The sequence below is a fragment of the Pistacia vera genome, unplaced genomic scaffold, assembly GCF_008641045.1.
Source record: "Pistacia vera cultivar Batoury unplaced genomic scaffold, PisVer_v2 Contig84, whole genome shotgun sequence".
NCBI classification, from domain to species: Eukaryota; Viridiplantae; Streptophyta; class Magnoliopsida; order Sapindales; family Anacardiaceae; genus Pistacia; species Pistacia vera.
This window is the reverse complement of record NW_022196712.1, coordinates 246,085-264,632: the sequence shown is the minus strand read 5'-3', so window position 1 is coordinate 264,632 and position 18,548 is coordinate 246,085. Positions and strand designations below refer to the sequence as shown.

At 37.3% G+C, this 18,548-nt stretch overlaps 4 non-coding genes and 1 pseudogene across 4 annotated transcripts; 4 read left to right on the top strand and 1 right to left on the bottom strand.

The window, feature by feature from the left end:
* Positions 1–6,996: 6,996 nt before the first annotated feature.
* LOC116118236 lies at positions 6,997–14,084 on the bottom strand (annotated as a pseudogene).
* Positions 12,168–12,329, top strand: LOC116118280. Its single transcript, XR_004126134.1, has one exon. It is a non-coding gene; the product is annotated as a U1 spliceosomal RNA (small nuclear RNA).
* Positions 14,085–14,923: 839 nt separating the features above from the next.
* Positions 14,924–15,085, top strand: LOC116118276. The gene has a single exon (XR_004126130.1). It is a non-coding gene; the product is annotated as a U1 spliceosomal RNA (small nuclear RNA).
* A 429-nt stretch (positions 15,086–15,514) lies between these two features.
* Positions 15,515–15,675, top strand: LOC116118279. Its single transcript, XR_004126133.1, has one exon. It is a non-coding gene; the product is annotated as a U1 spliceosomal RNA (small nuclear RNA).
* A 2,090-nt stretch (positions 15,676–17,765) lies between these two features.
* On the top strand, positions 17,766–17,927 carry LOC116118282. The gene has a single exon (XR_004126136.1). It is a non-coding gene; the product is annotated as a U1 spliceosomal RNA (small nuclear RNA).
* The last annotated feature ends 621 nt before the right edge of the window (positions 17,928–18,548 follow it).

Here is an 18,548-nt window from a genome sequence, read left to right as displayed (position 1 = left end):
ACTCTGGTCTCTCACACTTCATGGACAGTTTTTTTTTTTTTTTTTTTTTTTTTTTTTTTTTTGGCTCATATATGGTCAACTATTGCATGCAAGTAGGTTAACATCATGTGTTCATGTATTGAAGTTCACTGCAACAGTAGATTTTTGAAAATATTTATAAATTAAGTATGCTTGAATTTGATTCATGAATTCAACATACCTAACATAAGTCCAATATTGCAACTCCCCTTTATGTAAACAAACACTTATGACTGTTTCATTAGCCATTCAAAATTTTGGTTTTCCAAGAAAAGATTAAGAAAATTTCTTTTATTCTTTCATCAAAATTTAGATGAGCTATTAAACAGCCTGAATCACCTCAGAAGGAGAATCAATTAAACAGTTCACAAGAAACAGAGAAAAGAAAAGTACCCACAATCAATAAAATACCAAAATTTAGAGAGCAAAATAGAGCACAAAAAAGGAGGAAAGTAACCTCAGATACTTATATTTATCAATCAAGAATCAATCTAAACAGAGGATAATAGGTTAAGGTAAGAAAAATGAATTACCCAGTAATATTTTCCAATAAGGATATCAAGCAGCCTGGACACTAAAGCTGTAGGAATTATAAACAAATGATCCAATGAGATACATATAGATAAAAATACATATCATATGCAATAAGATTCAACAACTTGATTAAAATAGTTTCAGCATAGGAACTTGGAGAAAAAGTCATAAAAATTTCTATGACCAATTAGTTTCAACATCAGAAAGTTTGAGCAAACAAATAAAAAAATACCCAGTATCAGACTCAGTCAATAAATTAAGATTTTGGTGAAAATAAAATATGCAGAAGTCCACATAATTCACATTTAAAAATAACTAAAAGAAGATATGAGTTGACCGCTGCACGTTCCAACCTGGTAATGAGACCTCATAAAATAGCCAATATAATCAAACATGTGAACAAAAACTTAAAAAACTAAAAAACTAAAACTAGAAAAGTCTACATTTAAAAACTGGCAGCTGGTTTTCTATGGACTTGTCCTCATTGTGGAGTGGCTTCTTCTTCACCAAGTCACCATTGTCTTTTTTTTTTAACTTTTCTTAATGTTGACTAGAGGACACTCTGGTCTTTCGTACTTAATGGACAGGTTTTTTTTTTTTTGGCTCATATATAGTCTGTCAACTATTGCATGCAAGATAGGTAACATCATGTGTTCATGTATTGAAGTTCGCTGCAACAGTAGATTTTTGAAAATATTTATAAATTAAGTATGCTTGAATTTGATTCAATGAATTTCACATACTTAACATCAGTCCAATATTGCAACTCCAACTCCCCTTTATCGGGCTTTATGTAAAAAAAGGTCTGAGCGGTATATGCATATTAAAAAGAATCATGCCAGGTGTGACGCCTCTCAAGCATTCCACCAAACACTTGGAGTGCGTCACCCCGATACTCTAGAGTTCTCTTGAACCTTCTACAATACTCTTGTATTTGTTAAACTCTTGTAATTAATGCGGTAGTTGGTAGATGGTAATTGGTAGGTGGTACTTTGGAGTTAGCTAATCTCCAGATCTAGACCGTCTATTGTAAGCTCCATCCACTATGAAAAGAGAAGGCCTTCATTTGGCCAAACCATCCAAGAATTGTAAAGCATTCTCTTATTAGTAAAGAGTTATCTCTTCTAGCATCTCTTGTGAGTGAGATGTCGTTCGAAGTTTGCTATGAAGAGCAAAGGGGGAGAGAGGCCAGTCCTAACCCCAATCCTTCCAAGAAGAACTCTCGAGGAGGGAAGGACAAGTCCATGGACTTGATGGCCTCCATGGAAGCACGGGTGTGCTGAACGAGGTGAATGTTGCCAAAGTGAAGGAGCACCTCGACGTCCTCGATCAAAAGATGGACGATGTGGAAGGCACGGTTGAAACCATGGGAGAGTTTTGCCAAGATGTTGCCGAGAAGCACCAAGTTTTTGCGGAGTTTTAATCCATGCTGTTGGACTCTCTTAGGGCATTACAAGCTCAAGTGGAAGAGCTCTAATCGAGTCTAGAGGAAAGCAAGGGCGATTAGACTTTTTGCAAGAAGGCGGTGGCAAACGAGGTCGTCACCAATGCCACACCTCCCGCAAAGGTCGAAATTCCAAGACTGTGGAAGTATAGTAGAAAGCAGGATGCCCAAGAGCTAGAGAACTTTATATGATCCATGGAGAGGTACTTCGAAGCTACTAGTGTCCAAAGTGAGCAAGAGAGGGTGAACATTGCAACCGGATACCTTGAGGATCATGTTATCACGTGGTGGCAATAGACGCATGCTGAGATTGTACAAGGTACGTGCATCATCAACACTTGGGACTTGCTCAAGTGTGAGATCAAGAAGCAATTCTATCCGGGCACTGTAGCATATGAAGCACGGAAGAAAATGCGGGAGCTTAAGCACACAGGGCCTATTTCCAGGTATGTGGATGAGTTCTCTAAAATGATGCTTCAAGTTGATAATATGAACTCCGAAGATTTGCTATTTAATTTTATGGAGGGGCTCCAACCCTGGGCACAAAGGGAGCTCCAAAGGCGTCTAGTTGCCAACATCTCCATTGCTTTCACTGAAGCTGACACCCTTGTTGAGTTTCGTAAGGGCGAACCATCCAAGCCGAAGAAAGATAGCAAGCCTGATTACGAAAAAGGTGGGGGAGGGAAGGGAGACAAACTAGCTCACCACCGAGAAAAGGGAGACAAGTCATCTCATAAGAAGGAATGGCGGAAGGATTGCAAGAAGGAATATAAGCGCCAGGAGAATTGTTATCTTTGCCATGGGGATCATTGGATCCGGGATTGCCCCAAGCACAAGGCCTTCAATACCATGTTCAAAGAGAGGCAACTTGATACACCTGCATTCGAGACCGCCAATATAGGGTGCCTCCAACTTCTCAATGCCTTGAAGGTAAAGTCCACACAACCCAAAGTTTAAGATAAGTCTCTCATGCATGTTGAAACCACCATCAATGGGAAGAAAGTTCAAGCCTTATTGGACACGGGTGCTTCCCACAACTTCATCAGTGATAGCGAGACAAGACGGTTAGGCCTCAAGGTGGAAAAATCAGATTGCTGGCTCAAGACGGTGAATTTAGAAGCTAAACCACTTAGGGGTGTGGCTCGGAATGTTGAGCCACATCTTGGCACATGAAGCGGCAAGATAACATTTTCAGTTGCACCTTTAGATGACTTTAACCTTGTTTTTGGCATGGAGTTTCTCAGGCAATTCAATGCGGTGCCCCTATTGCGATACAACTCTATGTGCATCCTTGAGGGAGTTTCATGCATGGTTCTGACGGTGGGCAATGCCACACCAAGCAACCAACTCTCCGCAATGCAAATTGAGAAAGGACTTAAGCAGAAAGAAGAGACATTTCTCGCCAAGGTGCATGAGTTGGAAGATGGGGGAGGTGTGGATACCATGGAGCCGACGTATCCACACCTCCCCCAAAGCAAATATCCTAAGTCCTTAAAGAGTACAAGGATGTCATGCTGCCCGAGTTGCCGAAATGCCTACCGCCTAGGAGAGAGGTAGACCACAAGCTTGAGCTAGACCAGGGAGCTAAACCACTTGCCAAAGCCCCATACCGGATGTCACCACAAGAATTAAACGAGTTGCGTAGACAACTCAAGGAACTCTTAGAAGCCGAATTTATTGAGCCTTCAAAAGCACCCTATAGAGCTCCGGTTCTCTTTCAAAAGAAGCATGATGGGTCGCTTCGCCTTTGCATCGACTACCGGGCACTCAACAAGGTAACCATAAAAAACAAATATCCTATTACACTAATTGTCGATTTGTTTGTTCAACTTGGACAGACCAAGTACTTCTCTGAGCTTGATTTGAGATCGGGGTATTACCAAGTGCAGATTGCGGAAGGGGATGAGCCAAAAACCGCATGTGTGACGCGATATGGAGCTATGAGTTCAAAGTCATGCCTTTCGGCCTCACCAATGTCCCTGCCACATTTTGCACCATCATGAACCACATCTTCCATCCGTACCTTGATCGGTTCGTGGTGGTCTATCTCGACAACATTGTGGTGTACAACAATACTTTTGAGGAGCATGCCGAGCACTTGCGAACAATTTTTTGAGTGTTACAAGAAAATGAGTTGTATGTCAAGCGGGAGGAGTGCTCGTTTGCTAAGCCAGAGGTAGAGTTTCTCAGCCACAAAATCATAGATGGGAAGCTCATCATGGAAGAAGCCAAGGTGAAGGCTATTGCAGAGTAAGAAGCCCCAACAAAGGTTACCGAGTTGCGCTCTTTCTTGGGCCTCGTCAATTACTACCAGAGATTCATTAAAGGCTATTCCACCATTGCCGCACTACTCATGGATTTGCTCAAGAAGACCACAAAATAGGAGTGGACGGTTGACCGCCAACATGCCTTTGACTCTTTGAAGAAGACCATCATGGAGCCAGTGGTAGCATTACCCAACCATGCTCAACCCTTTGAGGTACATACTGATACATCTAACTTTGCTATTGGAGGTGTGTTAATGCAAGATGAACATCCCATAGCATTTGAAAGCTGAAAGCTTAATGATACGGAGCAGTGATACATGGTGCAAGAAAAAGAGATGACCGTCGTGGTGTATTGTCTATGCACTTGGCTTTGCTTGGGTCCAAGTTCTTGGTGAAGACAGACAATGTGACAACAAGTTACTTCTAAAGTTAGAAGAAACTCAGCCCTAAGCAAGCTAGATGACAAGACTTCTTAGCCGAGTTTGACTATGTGATAGAGTACAAGCCTGGGAAAGCCAACTTGGTGGCGGGTGCATTGAGTCAGAAGGCCGAGTTTGCAGCCATAAGCAACATACAAGGGGATCTCCTCAAGCTCATAAAAGAGGGTCACTAGCATGACACATTGGTCAAGCAACTCATCTCCTTAGCTCAAGATGGCAAGACCAAACACTTTTGGGTAGAAGATGGCCTTTTTTACACCAAAGGGAGAAAGGTGTATGTTCCAAAGTGCGGAAATTTGTGGGATTAAGGAGTCTTACGACACCAAATGGGCATGACATCCCAAATAAAGGTGCACCTGAGCACTATTGGAGACAACCTATTATTGGCCATAGATGCAGGACAATGTGGAGCAATTTGTGAGAACTTGTCTTGTGTGCCAATAAGATAAAGTGGAACACCAAAGCCTCGCAGGTTTGTTGGAGACTTTAGCCACACTGAGTAAATCGTGGGAAAGCATCACAATGGATTTCATAGTGTGTTTGCCAAAATCTGAGGGGTTTAGCACCATTATTGTTGTGGTGGACAGGTTGTCAAAGTATGTCACTTTCATCCCCGCACCAAAGGAGTGTACAACGAAAGACACGACCAAGCTATTTTTCAAGCATGTGGTGAAATATCGAGGCCTTCCGAAGTCTATCATCAGTGATCGAGATAATCGATTCACAGAGAGATTTTGGACCGAGTTGTTCAAGCTTATGGGGTCGGCATTGCACTTTTCCACAAGCTTTCACCCTCAAACTGACAAGCGGACCGAGAGAGTGAATGCTTTGCTAGAGATATATCCGTGGCACTTTGTGAGCACCAACCAACTTGATTGGGCAAAGTTGCTTGATGTAGCCTAATTCTCATATAATTTGCAGAGGAGTGAAGCCACCAACAAAAGCCTATTCGAGATGGTGATGGGTCAACAACCACTCACGCCGCACACCTTAGGTATAAGTTATAAGGGGACCAACCCTGCGGAATTCAAAGTTGCTAAGTCATGGCATGTGCAAGCCGATATCACACGGGTGTATCTTGACAAAGCAACCAAGAAGATGAAGAAGTGGGTGGACAAGAAGCGGAGGCATGTGGAGTACAACATGGGGGATCTACTACTTGTCAAAATCCTCCCATCACAACACAAGTCCACCCGGCCACTACAAAAAGTCCTTGTCCGAAGATATGAAAGGTCATTTCCCATAATCAAGAGGGTTGGTAATGTATCCTACAAGCTCGAATTGCCCTTTTGGTTGAGACTCCATCTGGTCTTTCATGTGAGTTGTTTGAAGCCATACCATGAAGATGCAGAAGATCCGGGATGGGGAGAATCAAAACGGGCACCATTTGACAACACCAAGTTCTACGACAAAGAGGTAGAGTGTGTGTTAGCCGATCACGTCATTCGACGAAAGGGACATCCTCCAAGTCGGGAATACTTTGTCAAATAGAAGGGGCTACCGAAGAGTGAAGCTAGTTAGGAACCCAAAGATGCATTGTGGCAATTCAAAGACAAGGTCCGAGGATTCTACAAAGAGTCGACGAGGACGTCTTTAGATTAGGTGGGGGAGAATGTGACGCCTCTCAAGCATTCTATCAAACACTTGAAGTGTGTCACCCCGATGCTCTAGAGTTCTCTTGAACCTTCTAGAATACTCTTGTATTTGCTAGACTCTTGTAATTAATACGGTAGATGGTAGTTGGTAAGTAGTAGTTTGGGCTGAGCTAATCTCCACTGTTGATTGTGGAAGATCTAGACCGTCCATTGTAAGCTTCATCTACTATAAAAGGGGGAGATCTTCATGTGGCCAAACCATCCAAGAATTGTAAAGCATTCTCTTATTAGTAAAGAGTTATCTCTTCTAGCATCTCTTGTGAGTGAGTTTGTGTGAGTGTTCTCTTATTCTCAAGGCTAGAAGCTTGAGCGAGCAAGGCTGACTTAAGGCAATTGTCGGGAGACTGGCGCCTAAGGTCGCACGAGTCTGAAAGGAAATAGTCAGGTCGTGACACAGGGTAATTAATTCATTAGTTTTAGAGAACGACTTGTTGGAAAAATTAGAACAAACCAAACATGTAAGCAGGAAAATGCTGCAAGTGAGTAGCTTGAGAACTCAAATAATTTACCATTTCATCAGGCAAACCATAAAAAAGTAGCTAACTTTCCCTACACAACTTGCTTTTCATGAGTTAGTCAAAGTTCCACCAACTTTTTGGTTTTTTTCATTGACTTGATAGTCAATAAATTTTTGTGTGTCAGATTATATTGGTGTCCCTTTCATCTTCATGAGTCATTTTCTTGGAATCTTCCTCACAAATTCATTTATAACACTTTGTCAGAAATTTCTACATCTATTGTCTAGGTTGGGTAATTTAGGGTTCGTTTGTTTTATTATTTTGGATAGGATTTTTGATATTTTTAGAGTTTAGTGAGAATAACGAGGTAGATTTAGAAATTAACAAAAACACCCCTCTAGGTTAGCTAATTTACTAAACACCCCAATATATAAAAATTTTGTAAAATGACAAAAACACCCCCACCCAAAGTTGCCAGATTCTAGCCACCATCACCGGAATCTGGCGTTACCGCACACGACCGGCTGGATCTGGCCGTTTATCTACCGATATGGCCTTTTTTGGCCAAATGGATCTGGCCGGAAAATCCATATCTATGGCCATTTCTGGCCGTCGATGACCAGATCTGGTTGTTAGCAACGGCCATATCTTGGCCGTCGTTGACGACCAGCTACAGTCAAAGATCTAGCCATGGATTTGGCCTTTTCCGTCCAGATCTACAGTAGATCTAGCCGAAAAATGATAGATCGACACACTACCAGCTAGATCCAGCTGGTAGTGTGCCATTGTACCAGATTCTGGCCACCTTCTGGCGGTAGTGATCAGAATCTGACAAATGTGGGTGGGTGGGGGTGTTTTTGTTAATTTTTAAACTTTTTTCTGAGGGTTTTTAGTTAAATTAATAAACTTAAGGGATTTAACATATAGTTGAAGAAAATATAATAGTATTTTGAGAATAATGAAACAAACAGTTATTTTGAGGATAGGATTGGGAATAGGATATAAAATATGGAAACAAATGGACCCTTAATATGCATGCACCAACATTTCCAAGGTGAAACATTCAACCTTTGAATTTTATAATTAAACATAATGAATAATTTTACATATAATTTCTTTCAAATATTAATGTTTTCCATTTACTTTAACGTAAGCTATCAATAATCAGGGAGAACTGTAACATCCACATCACTTGGGAAGGAAATGTGAAGGCGTGAGCTCCTCAATTGTCAAGACGTGCTTTGGGTTGCAAAATACAAAAGCAAAACCATGATAGACTATGTCCAAACAATATTTTTGGTAGTGGCTCGGGCTGTTACAGGAATTCAAGACTAGTGATGGTCGAGCTGTTACAGAATTCAAATGAGGGGTGCTATTGACACCCTACTAATGGACAAAGGAAGCTCCACTTTTTATTAAATTTTATAATGACAAATTTTCCTATATATGAGATTGTTTTTAGTCATATCTAAATTTATAAGAATGAATAATAAAGATAAGATTTGAAATATGAGATTGTTTGTATTCATATATAAATTTATCATTTTTTTTTTTCTCGAAATGGTGGTAGTTATGTTAATCTATATATTTTTTGTGTTGTTTAAATCTATTATATTCACGAGATTATTCGTAAGCATTTTTGTTAGCTCTATTTTTTCTGAACTTTCAATTTGATTATCTAAAATTTTGTTTGAGGAATAATGGTGGGAGGTATATAGCAGAAGCGAAGAAAATGTTAATTTTTAAACTTTAAAATAGGATATCTTAAGAAATGGGGCATTATTTAGTCCATTAGTGGGCATTAGCTCCACTCAACTCAAATTCTACCTTGAACTAGTGCTGGCCTTTTCATAATTGCTTATCACATAGATGGTTTTGTCTTTGAATTAGCAAACCCTTTTTAAATTCTTTGCATGTGGGTATGACTAAGAATTGTTGATCAAAAAGACATATTGACTTGAGCTTCTAGAATTTACATACCCCCTTGTTTTATTATGAATCTGGATACAGGTTTAATCATCTAATTGGATCTCAACTCAAGCATGCAAGACCAAGTTGGCAATTGACTAATCTTTCATATGTGCTATGGTCGTTACCTCACATTTACGCTGCCCATAAATTTTGATGTTGACAACTTTAAAAGTGGGTCAAAACAAGAATTAAATTTTAAATATACGTGGTTCTTTACATGATATGACACTATATTCATCTAAAAGAAGCTAAAGCAGCAATGGAGATTTTTAATAAAGATAGGATTTGAAAATTCATAAACCAACTATTACAAGTACTTCTAGAACTGGATGTTCGAAAATTCATAATGCAGTATTTATGTTCTTCGAACAACGCTTCACTTATCAATGAATAGAACATAAACTTGATTAAAGCTTTTTTATCATATTGTTTTCTTGAAAAAATCTTTCATAATTAATATGGATATAGGTTTAATCATCTATTTGCAGTGATGGATCCATAAATTTCACTTGATGGGGGCAAAAATTAAAATTAAAATTAAAATCAATCATATTCATACATTTTTTTTTATTACGATGAGTTTCAATAAAAAGTTACAAAATGCAAATAAATATGTTCAAAAAACACAATTTTTGTTAAAATAAAATAATTTTTCTACAATTGTCCTCGAAGAGTTTTCATATTCTAAAAACATTGGATAATCATCTCATCGTTAATTGTATCAAATACATCTTTCTCAATATAGGTGATCAAGCAATCATTCATCCATTGATCTCCCATTCGATTGCGTAATTGACTTTTCACAAGATTCATTGCAAAAAAAGCCCTTTTAACGGTTACACAATCACAACTAGTAAAACCAATGCAAGTTTTATAAGCTTATACACCAAAAAAAAAAAAAAAAAAAAATTAAACCGAACTAAATTCTTAGCCAAATTACCAATTCCTTGTAACTCAGCCAATTCATCACAAGAACACAAGTCAATAACATAAGTCTCAGCCTGGTTCTCAAGTATCATCAACTCAAATGCAGAAAAATCATATGGATAAAACTGGGCTAAACAGACCAACTTATGCTTGTCAAAAGCAAAGAATGAATTACTTGGATCTAAACATGTCATACAAAGAAGCAGCTCAGTACTAACCTCAGTGAAACGAGTGTTAAGTTCTTGAAGTTGCATATCTATCACTGTATAAAACAAGAGTAATACTACACCAACAACTTTTTCTCACAAACTTTATCTTACAATCCTGACGTAGCAGCTCACAATTAATTAGTAGGACCCATGTGAGACCCTTGTGAACTGACTAATTGTGAGTTGCCACGTCAGGATTGTGAGAGAAAGCTTGTGAGAGAGGGTTATTGGTGTAGTATTATTCATAAAACAATTCAACTCGATAGTGATGCAAATTTGTCATGTGCTCAACTCTCCGTCATGACCGCCTTCAAATTGCAAACATATTATCGATATTCAAAATGGCAATACCATGCTTTTGGCAAAATGAAAAAACTTCACTCAATAAAGATTCTCATCGGGACTTTGACTAGGGTCATAGCATTTACAGTGCCTTGATCTTTTCTCTACAATGCTTGTGACAACTCATTAGTAATTGTCAATATATTTTTCATCATATGCAAGCTAAATGCAAAATCAAAGGAATAGATTAAATCTAATAGATTACATGTTTCATCGCTTTGTTTAGGATTTAAATCATCTTCTTCAATAACTTCAAACACATCACCCACAGAGGAGAACAAAAGGATTAAGTTGATCAACTTTCTATTATAAAAATGCCAAGATTTCTCCTTTTAGTTACGTGCAAACCCAACAGCTTTTATTCATTTCATTTTCACTCCAATAAAACTTCTAAAAACTAATAGATCCCCTTGCATAAAAATAAAAATCAGAAACAATATGTAATAAATATATTAGGATTAAAAACAGGGTCTTACAAAAACAAAATTCAAACTTACCGTGGGGACCGAGCCTTTCCGTTCTCAAAATCTCAAACTTTTATAGGGGCAAAATTTAAATAAATTTAAATTTAAATTCTAAAATTTTAAAAAAATTGAGTGGGGGCCATGGTCCCCTTGTCATTCATTAAATCCGCCCCTGTCCGAGCCTCAAGTTTATAAGAATAGATAAGTGGTATCATCTAATAAATTAGTGTTTTCAAAAAGTTAACAAGCGCACGATCCCTATCTTAAGCATGCTAAAAGAATCGTAGATTTCCCAAACACTTTGATTACAAAAAAAAAAAAATAATAACAATATAAAAAAAAAATTCATAGATTCCCCCTCTAAGAAACATAAAATTCGTATATGAAATAATTTTTTTATGATCTCTAAATTTTTACTTTTTGTTTGTATTGTGTGGATAAGTTTCTTCTCCTTTGAGTACTAATTTGACATGTTTCATTAACCATCAAACAATTAACTACCGTTTTCTTTCTTCTGTTTTGATGATTTCATTTTTTTATTTTATTTTTTATTTTTATTTTTTTGAGATGATGTCAAAATCAGTAGCATGAATCTGATTATAGAATTCAACTTAATTATTTTGAAAAATGGTAGTAGATTATGACATGGTCCTAAGGGCGCCGTCGGGGGTAAGTTTTGAGACTGCTACTTTATTTATTTATTTTACAATTATAAGAATTTTTATGCATCATATAGTGTTTCATTTACATTAAAAGTTTTTGTAATTAAAAAAATACTCTGAATTACTTTCTATCAGGTGATGATATACAAGTGCTTTTCTATTATAAGTGCAAAATATGTCTTTAGACAATAGTATTTTTTTTTCTCGAGACGCTCCGACACCCAAAAGTATGAAACTAATTCCCAATCGAGACTTGGGTAAATGCCTCTAGCCACAAGCTATTTCCAGTGAGATTCGAACCTCTGATATTGCAAGTAAAGTTTGCCCATTAGAAGTTCAGTTACCAGCTAGACCACAGCTCGTGGTTGCAATAGTATTTTTTTTGTGAAAGTACTTTAAAAAGTGTTTTATATCCAAATATCTTTCTAATTTAAAAAACAATAAATACAAATATTTTGTGTATTTCAAACATAAAACAGATATCCCAAACATACTTGGAATTGGTTTAAAAACAATAATTTGAACACTTCCATCTACATTTCATTAAAGAGTCTAACTCTTTTTCTAGAGGGTTGGGCAGTCGACAGAGTAGTTTCAAAAAACTCTTTCTCTTAGTGACATTGATGCCAGTAAGATAGAGCCATTTTTTTAAGGGAAAAATCCAAAAGAATGGCAATGGCAAAAGTAGAAGTGTCCTAAATCCCACATCTATCCGATATAAATGACAAGTAGAAGCTTCACATGTACAAGTAAAGAGATTAGCTCACCACTGAAACATACTTACCTGGACGGGGTCAATGGGCGATCAGGAAGACTCATGGCCTAGGGTGGTGGCCTCCATTGCACTTGGGAGATGCACCAGCCTAAGGTCTGCCCAAAGCGGCAGAGCCTGCGTCATAATTTGTGGTAGCGGAGGCCTGCGTTCGCGCGGCCTCTACCAATTTTAAGTTAAGTTTCTTATGATGTTTATGTTTCATCTTGTTCCAATTGATAATGTTCAGAAAAGATGTTTCGTTCAATCATTAATTACTTCAATCTTTTAGTTCAGAGAAATTTATAGGATGCGTTTTGTAAATTAAAGTAATAACTCAATGAGTCTAATGGAGTCAAACAGCTCTGTAGACAGACAACGCTCTCCTGCACACCAACCCACCACCCAAACAATTTGAATGGTTGCAGGTTACTGCAGTATACCGCAGATTATGACCTGCTAAAAGGGTTTACCGTTTTAGTTCACCTGACACCATGCCTGTTTATGAGGCACGGTACGTATCAGCGATGCATAATTGACTAATCGTGTTAGGTTCAAATCCGAAAAATGGAAGAAGTAAAACCCAGTTTGACCGGAATTTTGGGCAGCCAATCTGGTCCTTAGTTCGTTCAAGTGCAGATGTATATTAATGTTTGATTAAATGTGCTTGTTATAAGCAAAATACTATTTTCTGAATACCAATAAACAGTAGATAAATACAAATACTTTCTGATTTCTATTTTCTGAATGTAAGTGAACCAAATCAAACTTACAACAAAAAGTTTCCTAGCATTTTCAGGCCTCTTTGCCAACTGTATTGCAGCAGCAGATGATGTTCCCACCTGCCAAAACAATTATCCCACAATTAGCATGAGAAAAATAAAGTACTCCTACAGAGATATGGAATCAGATACGATAACAAAAATGGGGTACTTGAAGCAATTTTGGAGCTGTGAACATACCAGCAAACCTTCTTTCAGAGCAAGCAACTTAGCGGTTTCTATAGCTTCGTCGCTTGATATCTGAAAAAAGTTACAGCAGCAATGCAGGTGAAGAAAAGAGAATCTAACTCTGCGGACATTTCTGTATTGGTCATTTATTATACTCAACACTATAGGCAATTTTACATTAAAAAAAGTCAGCCTTAAAGTATATATATAGTTTGATTTACTATACCATAAGCTCCATCATACCCAAAATAATCCTAACCCAAGAGAATCACAAGGTTAAGAGCCTTACGCTCTATCGACTGAGCTAGACGGGTTGGATAAAAAATGAGAGATTTGAGATTCATCATAGAACCTTTAATTTAGACAGTAGCCTCATTAGAATCGTTTTTGTGTAGCCTAGTTGTCCAACTTCATTACCATAACTTGCCTGTTTTTCTTGATCCTACCTTGTGTCCATGACAAGAATTCTAAGTAAATTACCGAGAACAGGGTTTTAAGACTTACTGGAATAACTTCATCAAGTATTTTAACACCCAAACTTTCAGCAATGAAACCAGGACAAATGCCTTGGATCAGATGCTTGCCTATAACATGTTGCACCACAAAATTTACACAAAATCAAACGCTCAAACAATACACAAAAGAACAAATTATTAGCACAAATAATCAGGACATCTTTTCCTCTATCTCAAAACTTATATAAATGCTCAAGCAATACAGTACTGGAGACAACCTTAATATTTGGGTTCTTCTCTTTGAGGAATCTCCCAGTGCTAGATATTGTACCACCAGTCCCTACCCCCGCGATAAGGGCATCAACTTTCCCTATAGAGTCTTTCCATATCTCTAGCCAGTGGTCTCATAATCAATCTACACATATGATCACAAACACATTCAAATATTTGTTGATATACCTCAGAATTGGCAGGATTTGCATATTGCCGAAGCATATAACCATTAGGTGTACTATTCACTATCCCCTCGTCTACCATATATATCTCTGCTCCAAAAGTTAATGTACATACATTGAAATGTATATTTAACATAAGAGACAATTTAAATTTTAAGAAGACGGAAAATAAAACAATTGACAAGTGCATAAGGCTTTATGATTAGCCTAACAAATCAACCTTAAAAACGGAAGATTTTCATTGCATACTTTTCCCGAGGTAATTAAGCCCCTATCCTCTGCATCTTTGATCGTATCATATGCAACCCTTTATGCCAAACATATACATATATAGGGAGAGAGAGTGCTGTCTTTGGCACAAGAGCGTTCCATCATTTCTAGCTTGGCGGCGATAGGGGCAACGCAACCATCCACAACATGGTTGAGATATTGTACCATTGGCGTATTGCCTATCAATTGAACAAATCCACATTGCAGATGAGATTACGGTAATTGAAGACAAATAGAAAGAAACCACAGAAGACGCAATAGTTTCACTTTCTGATCAGCCAAGCCAGAATGACAATGAAACCATAACTGCTGCAATTTTCTTTCTTCTGTTCTCATGAACACAGTTTTTATTTTATTGGGAGATGATAATATGTCAATAAATGTTCATGTTTTCTGCCCCATTCTAATACAATCAAACAGTGTTGTCGAAAGATAATGCTCTCATGAACAAACAAGCAAATTAAAACTAGCATGAACCGAAAATTCCATAGTTAATATCTTGAGTACGAGAGGACTTTTAAAAAATAAAAATAGCGAAAATAGGCCCCAGAGAGTGAGAGAACCTCGTTAAGAATATCCCACACTGAAGCAACACAAAGCGAGAGTTGGAGCCAAGCGGGTATAAATTGAAGAGCGAACACTCAGGCAAACATACTTACCTGGACGGGGTCAATGGGTGATCAAGAAAGCTCATGGCCTAGGTTGGTGGCCTCCATTGCACTTGGGAGGCGCACTCGCTTAAGGTCTACCCAAAGTGGTGGAGCCTACGTCATAATTTGTGACAGTGGGGGCCTGCGTTCGCGCGGCCCCTATCAATTCGAAACTCTAATTATTGTAGATAGTCTCTCTTAATGTTGATCATTGGAATTATGTTAAACCTTTTTACGGTGGTTGACCAGTAGTTGACAATTTACAAAATTGTCTTTGAGTGGCCATTTTTCTTTGATTCTAAATATTTTCATTTAAATCTATTAATCGAATAGTGTTATTGTTATCAATCTAAGAAAATCTTTGGTAAAATATTATTACATATTTGATTGAAGATTCTTTAATCCAATACTGCTCAAAGCCCAAAAAAAAATTGACACTCAAAATGATTCCGGCCTAAATTAGGGGACAGATATGATTGATTCAACAGTTTAGTTTAGGCACACCCCTCAAACTGTAGTCCCACATCGAGAAACTACAGTGGTAGATCTGCAGGGGAGGGGTTTAAAATAGAAGTGCAACGCACTGAGCAACATACTTACCTGGACGGGGTCAATGGGCGATCAGGAAGACCCATGGCCTAGGGTGGTGGCCTCCATTGCACATGGGAGGTGCACCACGCTAAGGTCTCCTCAAGTAGGAGAGCCTACGTCATAATTTGTGGTAGTGGGGGCCTGCGTTCGCGCGGCCCCTGCCTCAATCCAATTTTAAAATTCGCAATTCCTTTGTATTTAAAGTTCTGTTTATACATCACAGATGGATGAAGAGCGTTGAAACTGGGGCCTTCTAGGCTGTAGAAAAATCTAGGTCAGAGGTTGATTTTTGATTGATTGTAGCTTCATTAACATTGAATGACAAAATCGCAGAGTATTCTGATGTTAGATCTAATAAAGAAATAATATGCTCATTGAATTTTCAACAGTACACTCTGATGGCAGCTAGAATAGTTGTTGTACGAGGTCATCCAATGCTAGACTAGGCACACGATACGAGTATAAGAGCCTATCCCATCCCACAATGGAACCAATTGTTGCTCCTACCTTCTTCCATAACTCAGGCTCAGTTGCTGCTATCTTCTTCCTCTCAGCCCCATCCATCCATAACCCGAGATCCGAAAGAAAAGAGATAAGAAGCCGAATGTGATCTAAATTCATAATGGATGGTAACTCCTCAACTCCAATGGACTGCTGCAAAAATGAAAAGTGATTGATTTTTATTTTTCTTTCTAATTTCGAATTGTTTCTGTAGTGGGAAATGATCTATTTGTTCTTGTTAAAAGATTTTAGATATGATTGTTTAATATGGATTTTACCCATTCTAAAGTGTTAATTTCTAATGAAAGTAGAATATGAGTTCGGATTACTTATATCAGTTTATATTTTATAACATTGTCAACAAGCTAACTTTGACTTTATTCATAATCTAATGTTTTGGTCATTTGATGCCTCACGTTACTGAAACTAACTCTGGCTTGTCAAGCATTTGATAAGAATTTTTAGTCCCACATTGACAAGTTAAACTATTGGAGTCCATGGTGGCAACTTTAAAATATAAGCACAAAACTCTGGAAANAATAATAGATAAGTGGTATCATCTAATAAATTAGTGTTTTCAAAAAGTTAACGAGCGCACGATCCCTGTCTTAAGCATGCTAAAAGAATCGTAGATTTCCCGAACACCTTGATTACAAAAAAAAAAAATAATAAATAAATTCATAGATTCCGCCAGTAAGAAACATAAAATTCATATATGAAATAAATTTTGTTATGATCTCTAAATTTTTACTTTCTTTTTGTATTGTGTGGATAAGTTTCTTCTCCTTTGAGTACTAATTTGACATGTTTCATTAACCATCAAACTATTAACTGCAGTTTTCTTTCTTCTGTTTTGATGAATACATTTTTTTTTTTTTTTAATGATGTCAAAATCAGTAACATGAATCTGATTATAGAATTCAACTTAATTATTTTGAAAAATGGTAGTAGATTATGACATGGTCCTAAGGGCGCCGTGGGGGGTAAGTTTTGAGACTGCTAATTTATTTATTTATTTTACAATTATAAGAGTTTTTATGCATCATATAGTGTTTCATTTACATTAAAAGTCTTTGTAATTAAAAAAATTACTCTGAATTACTTTCTATCAGGTGATGATATACAAGTGCTTTTCCATTATAAGTGCAAAATATATTTTTAGGCAATAGTATTTATTCTTCTCGAGACATTCCCACACCCAAAAATATGAAACTAATTCCCGATCAAGACTCAGGTAAATGCCTCAAGTCACAAGTTATTTCTAGTGAGATTCGAACCTCTGATATTGCAAGTAAAGTTCGCCCATTGGAAGTTCATTTACTATTTGGACCATAGCTCGTGGTTGAAATAGTATTTTTTTGTGAAAGTACTTTAAAAGTGTTTTATATCCAAACATCTTTCTAATTTAAAAAATAATGAATACAAATATTTTGTGTATTTCAAACATAAAACAGATATCCCAAACATACTTGGAATTAGTTTAAAAACAATAATTTGAACACTTCCATCTACATTTCATTAAAGAGTCTAACTCTTTTTCTAGAGGGTTGGGCAGTCGACAGAGTAGTTTCAAAAAACTCTTTCTCTTAGTGACATTGATGCCAGTAAGATAGAGCCATTTTTTTAAGGGAAAAATCCAAAAGAATGGCAATGGCAAAAGTAGAAGTGTCCTAAATCCCACATCTATCCGATATAAATGACAAGTAGAAGCTTCACATGTACAAGTAAAGAGATTAGCTCACCACTGAAACATACTTACCTGGACGGGGTCAATGGGCGATCAGGAAGACTCATGGCCTAGGGTGGTGGCCTCCATTGCACTTGGGAGTTGCACCAGCCTAAGGTCTGCCCAAATCGGCAGAGCCTGCGTCATAATTTGTGGTAGCGGAGGCCTGCGTTCGCGCGGCCTCTACCAATTTTAAGTTAAGTTTCTTATGATGTTTATGTTTCATCTTGTTCCAATTGATAATGTTCAGAAAAGATGTTTTATTCAATCATTAATTACTTCAATCTTTTAGTTCAGAGAAATTTATAGGATGTGTTTTGTAAATTAGAGTAATAACTCAATGAGTCTAATGGAGTCAAACAGCTCTGTAGACAGACAACGCTCTCCTCCACAGGAAAAGTCTCCTGCACACNGGGTTCTTTTGTCATTAACTCATTTAATTGAGTAAAGAGAAATATTTTTATAGTGTGCTTAGCAACATTCTTATGTTACGGATCTGCAGTTTCGGCATATACAAAAAGGCTTGATAAAAGGGCCACACCTGCGCTTGAAAATACGAAGTCTGGGTCCTATGATTGGATGCAAGACATGGCCGTGGATCCAGTTTATTTATTTATATGTATTTTATAATTTTACTTTTTAAGAGTTTTAACATAATATTTATTGGATGTGGACCAAACTCACATTTTTTTGTGCATATATATGATAAGTAATCTTAATACAGTGAAACCACTCTATAGTCATAATGATAGGCCAACTAATTTTATTAATATGAGGAGGTTATAACTGAATGGAGGTGTAATTACAA